General features: G+C 41.6%; 2 non-coding genes across 2 annotated transcripts; one reads left to right on the top strand and one right to left on the bottom strand.

The window, feature by feature from the left end:
- Positions 1-5,277: 5,277 nt before the first annotated feature.
- Positions 5,278-5,350, bottom strand: trnak-uuu (transfer RNA lysine (anticodon UUU)). Its single transcript has one exon. It is a non-coding gene; the product is annotated as a tRNA-Lys (tRNA).
- A 2,293-nt stretch (positions 5,351-7,643) lies between these two features.
- trnar-ucu (transfer RNA arginine (anticodon UCU)) lies at positions 7,644-7,735 on the top strand. Its single transcript is given in 2 exon segments — positions 7,644-7,680; positions 7,700-7,735. It is a non-coding gene; the product is annotated as a tRNA-Arg (tRNA).
- Positions 7,736-10,754: the final 3,019 nt, after the last annotated feature.

Raw genomic sequence — 10,754 nt, 5'->3', positions numbered from 1 at the left:
AAGGTGTCGCGCTACCAACGCCAGGGCCGTGGGTTCGATTCCCGCAAAGGCCACATGAAAATGTATGCACTCACTCTGCTGTAAATAGCTTTAAATAGAAGAGTATGCTGAATTTCATCGTGTTAGAATCATTCAATTATCATTCAATAACCTTGCCTGTCACTTACGTGTCAAGATTGTGTTGCAGGATTCCCATAAATAGCAATACTGTTCCATCAGAGAAGCTGTAAATGAGATTACCCATAGACCCCTTTCTGTGTTTGCAAACATTGCCGCACTAGGGTGAGGAGTTGCAAGTTCGTGGCAGAACATGGGAGTTCTCATAGAACTGCAGCAAAAAAAAAGCCTACATTTACATGTTACTTATGAGTGCATTTCACATGACTTTTGGATTGTAATTGGATTTTAAGGCATGTATGAATGTCCTGCTTAATATGCATTACACTTCAACCAGTAAAATGCCTGATCGCTGACCCTACCATCTGGCTGCTGAACAGGATAGGTACATTTTCCCTATATCCGTGTAGTACATGAGGGCACAGTGCGATGCACAGTGCTTGCTTTGTAAGTAAGCTAGGTGTGAATCTATCTTGTGATTAAACAGGCTTATTGTAGGTTATTTTACTGATTTTAAAGATCATGGACTATTTCCCTGTTTTATATTGGGATACTTTTTATTAGATTTAAATAATGTTTCCGTATCTCAGTATCTTTAGAGTATCCTGTGAGGCAGATCAAAGTGCCCTATGGTCAGGAGAGCAGCTTGAAGGTTTTGGGGGAAACATTCCCCCAGATGAATCCAAATGTAGAGGCCTTTAAGACAGACAGGAGGAGGAGGCTCGTTCCTCTACAAAAAAAAAGGATTGTTGTCAAGACAATGGAGGACAGAGATGGTGTGGTTCAATTGGTGGCTCAACAATTTGTCCAAGGGAGCATGCAGGTGCCTTGGAGCAGGAAGTCAACTCTGTCATAAATCTGTGAAGTACTTGTCATTACCTCCTCTAACACAAGTATTTTTAATCAGTCCACACCCCTAAATCAATACACGTCACTATATTGTCCGTAACACCTATTTTAAATATACATACTGTCTCGAAACCATAACAGGTTCAAAAATGGTCTCAACTCTCTTGGGCTGCTCGAAGCATTGTGGAACCACCCGGACAGCTTCCGAGCACTTTTTGTGGGGACCTGCGGGACCTGTTTAAAGTAACCTATTCCATACCTGGCGGCAACCGGCGGTGTTTGGAGAATGACACCATCTGCCACTGGCTCAACTGGCTGGCTGAGGTGCAAGGTAAAATAGTCACTTGTTCAAGTTTATAGTTAACTGCATATTATTCCATTTTGTGATTTTAAATGTGTATTTTAAATGTTTTACTGTGTACTCCTCAGATGGAGAATGTCCTCTAACAGTGGCGATGGTGTTGGAGTTTGCTACTGGGGCAACGGTGGTGCCACCCCTTGGGTTTGAGGACACCCCGACCATCGAATTCCTCCACCTTTGGCAGCGATTACACCATAGAGTCTTCTTGGGTATGACGCTACATTTTTATTTATTTAATACATTTTAGAACAAGGCTCTAATGTAACAAAATGTGGAAAAAAAGTCAAGGGGGTCTGAATACTTTCCAAATGCACTGTATTTCCATATTGGCTGTTATTGTTAACTTAATGATCATTAATATTAAATTATACAGTCCATATTGTTTGTCTTGGTGTTTTTAAGGTTAGTTATTTTAGAAACACTTCACTAATAACCAATATCCTTTGCTGATATTGACTGAAGTACTGCTGCCATATTGCAGCCAACTCATTCAAATCTGATCATTTGATGTCCTACATTAAGAACATTAACTTCAACCATTATCATTTAATTAGAACTACATGGAATAAGGCTTCCCATCCACTGCATTAATTGACATCTCCACTTCTGGGAACTGCACCTTCGTAGTGACTTATCGAATTTCAAATGCATTGATCTAAGAACTAGATTCATTAGTCCTAGGCTCTCCAGCCTTGTTCCTGGAGAGCTACCCTCCTGTAGGTTTACATCAGGGCTCTCCAGCCTTGTTCCTGGAGAGCTACCGTCCTGTAGGTTTACATCAGGGCTCTCCAACCCTGTTCCTGGAGAGCTACCCTCCTGTAGGTTTACATCAGGGCTCTCCAACCCTGTTCCTGGAGAGCTACCCTCCTGTAGGTTTTCAATCCAACCCTGTTCCTGGAGAGCTACCCTCCTGTAGCTTTTCAATCCAACCCTGTTCCTGGAGAGCTACCCTCCTGTAGGTTTTCAATCCAACCCTGTTCCCGGAGAGCTGCCCTCCTGTAGGTTTTCAATCCAACCTCAGTTGTAACTAAACTCATTAACTTAAGCAGGTTGCTGTTAATCACAATGATATAAAATGTAACGGGGGCCGAACCACTGAATCCCTATCTTCATAGTTAATTTTTTTAAACTATAGGGCGTTCTCCACACAATTATTTATTTTAACAATTTATAAAAGTCCCGATTTGGGCATTACAAAAATGTAAGTTCTGTTTTAATAATGTCCATTCAGAATGTTCTGTTGTCCTCCCACAGCAGGCACGCTCTGAAGGCTCCAGTCCAGTGCTTGCAGTAGGCCTCTCCTGGGTCGTGTTGTACTGAGTGGAAGACAAATATTGTGTCAGCAGATGGAACGTTGTGTTAAAGTGCCATAAAGCAAAATACAATAACCATCGGCCGTATATCTTAACAGTACCTGACTCTCTCCAAATATGACCAAACAGAATCGTACTGGAATGGGGAAGTACTTAACTTTTGTTAAGGCCACCTGTGTCTTAAACTCTGGTCCCCATCCGTTTAGAGTTGAAGATGTCTGCCGTACCTTTCTAGAGACCAAATCATACAGAGTGTGAAAGAGCGGGAATGTTAGTATTATGAAAATGAACTGATTAAAAGGAACGAGTGGCGCTGAAGATATAGTGTCCAATCCCTCATCCCAGTAGGGGAGTATCAGGGGTGTATGTAGTAAGTCAGGTTGAAGTAGGAACGAGTGGTGCTGAAGATATAACTGCCATAACCCTCTGTAGATTGTCAACTCCCAGGCTGCCTCTGGGGCCTTCCAATGGAATTATTGTCCGCAACAGTACCATCTGTGTGTTGATGATGGTGAACTGGATTTGTTGCACAATCACCCATTCCGACCAATAAAGTGCTGCGGCGCAAGTGGTTGGGGGAGCTGAGGTGGTGGTTGGGGGAGCTGAGGTGGTGGTTGGGGGAGCTGAGGTGGTGGTTGGAGGAGCTGAGGTGGTGGTTGGAGGAGCTGAGGTGGTGGTTGGAGGAGAGCAGCAGTCTGGTGCAAATCAGAGATGGTAGATTTACAATTTTCGAGAAATTGGGCAGCCATTGTTAACTAGCTAGCTAATTTTACCTCGGAAGAACAGAAGTTCAGTGAACGTCTTTCATCAGTACCTGAGACTTGGGCGGAGTACAAACGACCTTTATGCAAATGTTATCATCAATGACAAAATCTATGACTCAGAGCATACGTATCGGTGAATCGTTGTGACATATGAAATAGAGTGAGAGTGTAATCAATGTGTATTAACTACGTACAAAGTGTCACATTATAATGTGACGTGGAGTGATATTCAGGTCCAGACTGGTAAAGAATCGTATTTGACGTGTCAAATAGTGATATTTGACGCCTCAAATGGTGTTATTTGACGTGTATCTATTTGACACTGAAAAGCCTATGTCAGGCCGGCAAATTGACCTCCCTAGCGTTCTCATCTGAAAGAACGGCCTCTTTACAAAATCATCATGCCGTTCATTGATTTAGAAAGCAATTTACCTGAGAGTACGTTTTCTGAGGATTCCTTGAAAAAGCTGTGCTCCAAAACAGCCGCTGTTCTAGGGAAACCCGAAGAGAGAATGATGTTGGTGGTGAAACCTGGACTGCCAATGCTCATGGGTGGAACTTGGGCTCCTTGAGTGATACTGTCCGTGTCCGCCATCGGTGTCACTGACACTGCCGAGAAGAACAAGGAACACAGTGCCAATATCTTCCCGTTCCTTACAGGAGAACTTGGACTTACTGAAGACCGGGTCGTGATCAGGTTCTACCCACTGGAGCCACATCAGGTTGGAAAGAAAGGAACTGTTATGAGTTACCTGGAGGAGGAACTTTCTGCGCCAGAATGACTTCACACATCTGTTCCACAACAGTTTTACCATCGGAGAGAACAAACCCTGGCAGTGGATTTCCACCACTCAATTGGACATGACATATCATATGACAAAGACCTGTATTGAATTTTATCACTATGGTATTTGACTCCATGAATCTATGCCCTGGAAACTCATTAATTTATATTACATCTGCGATTAGTAAACCAGAACCACACATTTGACAAGCTAGATGATATAAGAATATATTCATGTTTGATTAGAGGAAATGTAAACCAATTGACCTTTATTCAAAGCTATTGCTATGTCATTTCACCTATTCATTTCATATCTCAACCATCTGATGTGGTTGCGAATTTTTTTTCTGCTCTGTTTTGTTAGTAAGAACCACAATGACTAGCATAGATGATAGACTAGTATTAATAACAGTCAATCTTTAAGTACGTACTGTGCAATGGAATTCAGGTAAATGTCAATGTACGGCAGCTGTGAAACACCATCCTATGCATTTGTTGAGAGTATAGAAGTAGATAAGGACATAACATGGTGTTGCATTGGACTAACATGCACTCTGTATTTGTGAAGGACTGTGCTTAGTAAATTGACATATAATGTATTCCTTTTGAATTTTAGTCCTTTTACTATATAAGTATCAAGTAAATGTTGTGAAGGCTTTGCTGTACAATTAGTCATACTAGAAATAAAAGTACTTCAATTCTAAAAATATATTTCTTTTAAAAGACTGTCAGCCCATAAAGTACATGGGCAATGTCTCCACCTAGTGGAATGTTTTGGAAATGCACAAATTAGCCCCACATCTAGAAACGTTCACCAGACAGACAGCCTTGAAAATGATATTCCAATCAAATCCAGTCAAACTTTTGTTCTGTATTTATTATTGACTATTGCATAATTACAGCTTGGCGGTCTGTAAAACTGATAAATACAAGAAACGGACCTTCTGAATACAACGAATTAGTGTAAACACAAGAACGCAATTTAGGCGTGGTCTTCAGGGGCATGTGTATTCAAAATTCTCGTTTAGCCACCTAATGAAACGTAGTTTATGCCCAGCAATATTTAGCAGGTAAAAAAAAAAAAAGCATCGCCCGAACAGGGACTTGAACCCTGGACCCTCAGATTAAAAGTCTGATGCTCTACCGACTGAGCTATCCGGGCTCTGGCTTCAGCAGGTCAAGTATGGTATTTCAACAAATTTCTAAGACTCTGTTCCAACCTAATTTTCAAATTTCTAGTTGCGACAACCAATCATATCGCCGTCTGCAACCAAGACGTAACCAACAATTGTACTCGCCAACCAATCTGAGACGCCAGTGCAGCCAAGAGGTAACCGAGAATTGACCAATGAGGATAGAGCTATGGCGGGACCTTTAAACTCTAGAAGAGGACCATGGAAAAATATATTTCCTGGTAATTTTGTTTTGAATTATCTTTATTTTCTGAAGTAACGTTAGCTACAATGTTTTGTTGTCTGCTGTTGTCATTGATCACCATCATCGATCGGAATATCTAGCAGGTAAGATCAGTGCATTAGGCTACAGTAATATGCTAGCACGGTTCGGTTAATAATATTTAGTGTAGCTACAGTAACGCTATCTAACGCGTTAGTAAACTGGTGTTTTGACACTGAACAGGTTATCAAAGTAACGTTTTTGTCTTTGGGTGAGCTGATAGGTTACATGACAAGGGCTATGTTGAGAGGTAGCCTGCAAGTAAGCATTCCATTGCACTGTTTACACCCCGCTGTATTCTGTATATATGATTAATACAATTGGATTTGATTTGTGGCAGTAAGGATGCTTGCCATTTCAGGAGACAGTTCTAAAAGAGAGTACACCAGGGCTATATCTCAGGGCTATATCTCTGGATACATTTGGCCAGGAGGGCTGTACTGGCCCGAGTTGGCAACCCAGCAACAAGACAGTTCAGCCTTTAGAGGAAGCAGACCTTCAAGTAGGTTGTTAAAAATGCTCTGTGGTATGCTGGGTAATTGGTGGCATTGATGAAGAGTGATGCAAAAAACATGCTGCCAATCAGATGACTTTGTAAGGAGTCCCACCATCCAGCATCCAGTCCACACCTCTAACCGCATCAGTCCTCCGCTCCTCTACGGACTACTCCACCACCAGCTGGTTCTCTGTCCGTGGCCTTGACACCTGTGCCCTGCTGGACCTCTGTTCATGATCTCCACATCTGTGCCCGGCTGGACCTCTGTTCATGATATCCACACCTGTGCCCGGCTGAAGTCAGCCCTGTCCTCTGCTCCTTATGGGCTTGGCATTCTGATGGAGCCAGCGATCAGTCGCTCTCCGTTTTCAGTTAATTATTTATAATTGTAATTATTTGTGTTCAATTGTTTGTCCTTCTGTGGTGTTTATTTAACTGTATATACAGCATCATTTGTCATTGATGTATTACTCATAAGTATTCTCCCCTGTCGTTCTCACGTCTTCCTCCAATTCTGTGTCTTCAATTACTTCCTTTATTTACTTTTTTTTTTTTACCAACATTACGTTTTCGATGTGAACTTGATATTAAATGTATAAATTAAGCTATTTCTCTCATTTGAGATAAGCCTAAACACCCCAGGAATCTTGTTTAACACATTTAGGCTACCCTTCTATAAATTCGAATCCTGAAGAGGGTGAGCGGTTTGACAAAAAGAGACAGGTTTTCATAATAAAAAGTTACGGATGACGATGACAGATTTACAGGCTGAGAGGAACGAGGATTGTCGGATGAAGCCTGATACTTTTCTACTCTCAGATTGTCACAGTAAGGAAAAGAAAGCATTTAAAACGATTCAAGGCTAAATACAGCAGCCGTGTTGGGATTCGATACAGGGTCGGCATCGACGAGTATGTTGGTTCCTGGTAGAAAATGCCCCCATTCTTTAATTCCTGGTGTCGCAACCTCGACTGATGAGCTATATCCTTCGGATTGGTTGGCGAGTGCAAATCTTGGTTACTTGTTGGTTGCAGTGATATCATAGCTAGGTTGTCGCAACCAGAAATGTCCTCGACTAACTGGGGGATGCTCATAAAGCTACAATGCCAGTTAGCACAATATATTCGCTTGTTTCACTAAAAAGCATGTGATTCTTGCTCTATTGACAATGCGAAAGAGCGGTCCCTTTATGTTCAATTCACTGCACAACGCGTCCGTGGCAAGAAAACGATAAACTAAAGCGGTTTCACATCTCAGCCAGCAGCAAATGTTTTGAACTCAATGCATACTACAGCAATATTATTAGGGCTAATGTATATTATACGTTGTTTACTTACAATGTACACGACATCTATACTTATCTTCCTTCACATATGACGTGACCATTGTGACGTATTTAGTAACCTGTGTACACAGAAAAGCTAGATCAAATGCGTTATGATTACGCAAGGTTTTACGGGACGCCGCAACGTTATATTGGCTAGTGCGTAACCTATCAACAGGTGGCTCCGTGGCGCAATGGATAGCGCATTGGACTTCTAGTCAAGCACTTGAGGAGTGATTCAAAGGTTGTGGGTTCGAGTCCCACCGGAGTCGCATCTTTTGCGCAATCCAGTAATGGGATGCAGTATAACTTCAAACATAAAACCACGCTATTTTTCGTAATAAGCAACCGGTCTTTATACTCCTCAGGGCATATCAAACACAATTTTCATGTCTATGCGTTTCTCACGTCAAGTTGTTTACTTGATCGAACAATTTTTAATGGCAGATATCTAAATAACATTACAATAATAGTTATTTCAGTCCATTATAATCCAGATAACAAATTACTTTGAAGGGTTTAAATGTGTTTGTCACGTCAATATCCAAGGTAGGCCTATTTCAATTCATGGGAATTAATGACAAACACTACTGGGGACATTTTTCCTTTGAGTACACTGCTTTAAACCTCCGTGACAGGAGAGCACCACCCGGTAAGGTGGACTCATAGTTTTAAGGAAAGGGTTAAACTAATGTAGCTAGAATGCTATAGTAGTGCGTTATCAACAGTGCAAGCTAACATAACATTATAAACAGTATAAACCCATACATAGGCAAGCATAAGTTAGAACGTTAGCATTCCTGTTAGCATGCGGCTAATTACACTAGCATGCTAATATAAACTAGGCTATGGGGGCCGCCATCTTGGAATGGTCACATGACAATAATAACCACTGGAAGCGATCATTTTAGGCCTATAGGTTTCAATGGCAAGCAGTAGTCATTCAAAAAGTGTACAAAGCAGGTGATGTAACATGGCATATTACATACAGGTGAAATACTAACCAAGTTATACTGGATAACAGTTAGGTATAGTTGGCTAGTGACAATGTAATAAAGGGATTGTTACATAGTGAAAAGGAATACACAATATGTAGGCCTTTACAACATTAAATAATAGTCACTCTGGCTCCACAAAGTCCACTTACATGGGCAAACAGGTGAAAGTCCTTGGATCAAATCAAAGTTTATTTGTCACGTGCGCCGAATACAACAGGTACAACCTTACAGTGAAATGCTTACTTACAGGCTCTAACCAATAGTGCAAAAAAAGGTGTTCGGTGAACAATAGGTAAGTAAAGAAATAAAACAACAGTAAAAAGACAGGCTATATACAGTAGCGAGGCTATAAAAGTGAGCGAGGCTACATACAGACACCGGTTAGTCAGGCTGATTGAGGTAGTATTTACAGGTAGATATGGTTAAAGTGAACAGAAATCCTGAGGTGAAGGACAGCACAGAGATACAGCATCTACTCTCTCTGTGTAGCTGGTGGAGACAGGTCAAAGTAGCCTAAACGGGTCTTAACCAGGTAATTGCCCGCAGCTGATTGGCTAAATATGTCTGGTGATTAGAATAATAGTTGCCCAGCAACATGTCAACCAATCAGAGGTCAGTTGGCCAAGGTCAGGGAGATGAGTTCAATAGCTAGACATCTTGGCGCCAGAAATGTCTATGTTTTAGTGGAGCCCCACTCCTGTGCTGTGAGAAACTATTATGTGTATGAGGCGCATGTGGAGGACTTTGTTTAGCGTCATGTCATTTTATCAATGCTATATAGAATCCATCCTATCTTTTTAATATTTTGAGGTGGTTTGGTGCTCTATGGAACACTAGTCAGATTGATAAGGGTAATACAAATCTGTGGGAACATGGAGAAAGTCAGGTACCCCTCAATGACATCTATACAGAACAAGTGATGAAGAAGGTGGAACAAATAGCCTTGGACACACACTCCCGCATTGTGGCCCTTTGTCCCGCTTACCACAACCAAGTAATCATGTCCCGCATTTAATCAACAAATTCGAACGCATTTATTTCCACCTGTCTCTTGGAATCACGTTTCGCTTATGACAAGATATATATCATAAGGGTGTGGTAGGCCTACTGGTGATATTAAACACTTATCCAATCATTGTTGGGATCTGATATTCGGCGCAATGCAAAACTAGAGGTTGGCCAATGTCATCGGCCTATCGTCAACCAATGACATTTCTCAAATCCTTTCAGGTTAAATTCCAGCTACATTTAGAGGACAGTTGGGACCAACAAGGCCTACTTTGAAATTAGGTATGCCTAACTTCGTGTTTGAGTTTATTGAAAATGTTCTTGAGAGAATATGTGTGGGCATAGTGTAACGGGTGTCATAATCTTCCTCCTCCTCGGACGAGGAGAAGCGAGACGGATCGGACCAATACGCAGAGTGGTTAGTGTTCATGATGATTTATTATAACGAAACTGAAACTGACTTACAAAACAAATAAACGATGTGCAGAAACCTATACAGTACCGTGTGGTGAAAACACAAACACGGAAACAAACACCCACAAAACACACGTGAAACCCAGGCTGCCTAAGTATGATTCTCAATCAGGGACAACGATTGACAGCTGCCTCTGATTGAGAATCATACCAGGCCGGACACAAAAATCCCAACATAGAAAATCACACATAGACAAACCCACCCAACTCACGCCCTGACCAACTAAATAAATACAAGACAAAAGAAAACAGGTCAGGAACGTGACACATAGGCAGACGCTGCAATTGGAGGATGCATTTTATGCATATTACACACTGAACAAAAATATAAACGCAACATGTAAAGTGTTGGTCCCATGTTTCATGAGCTGAAATAAAAGATCCCAGAAATATTCCATACACACAAAAAGCTTATTTCTCTCAAATGTTGTGCACACATTTGTTTACATCCCTGTTAGTGAGTATTTCTGCTTTTCCAAGATAACCCATCCACCTGACAGGTATGGCATATCAAGAAGCTGATTAAACAGCATCATTACACAGGTGCACCTTGTGCTGGGGACAGTAAAAGGCCACTCTAAAATGTGCAGTTTTGTCACACAACACCAGAGTGCAATTGGGATGCTGACTGCAGGAATGTCCACCAGACCTGTTGCCAGAGAATTGAATGTTAATATCTCTACCATAAGCCGCCGCCAACATTGTTTTAGAGAATATGGCAGTAGGTCCAACCGGCCTCACAACCGCAGACCATATGTAACTATGCCAGCCCAGGACCTCCACATCCGGCTTCTTCACTTCCGGGATGGTC

This window comes from Salvelinus alpinus, chromosome 39, assembly GCF_045679555.1.
Source record: "Salvelinus alpinus chromosome 39, SLU_Salpinus.1, whole genome shotgun sequence".
In the NCBI taxonomy this organism is placed as follows: Eukaryota; Metazoa; Chordata; class Actinopteri; order Salmoniformes; family Salmonidae; genus Salvelinus; species Salvelinus alpinus.
Note: the sequence above shows the minus strand (reverse complement) of the source record. Positions and strands in the feature narration are given on the sequence as shown.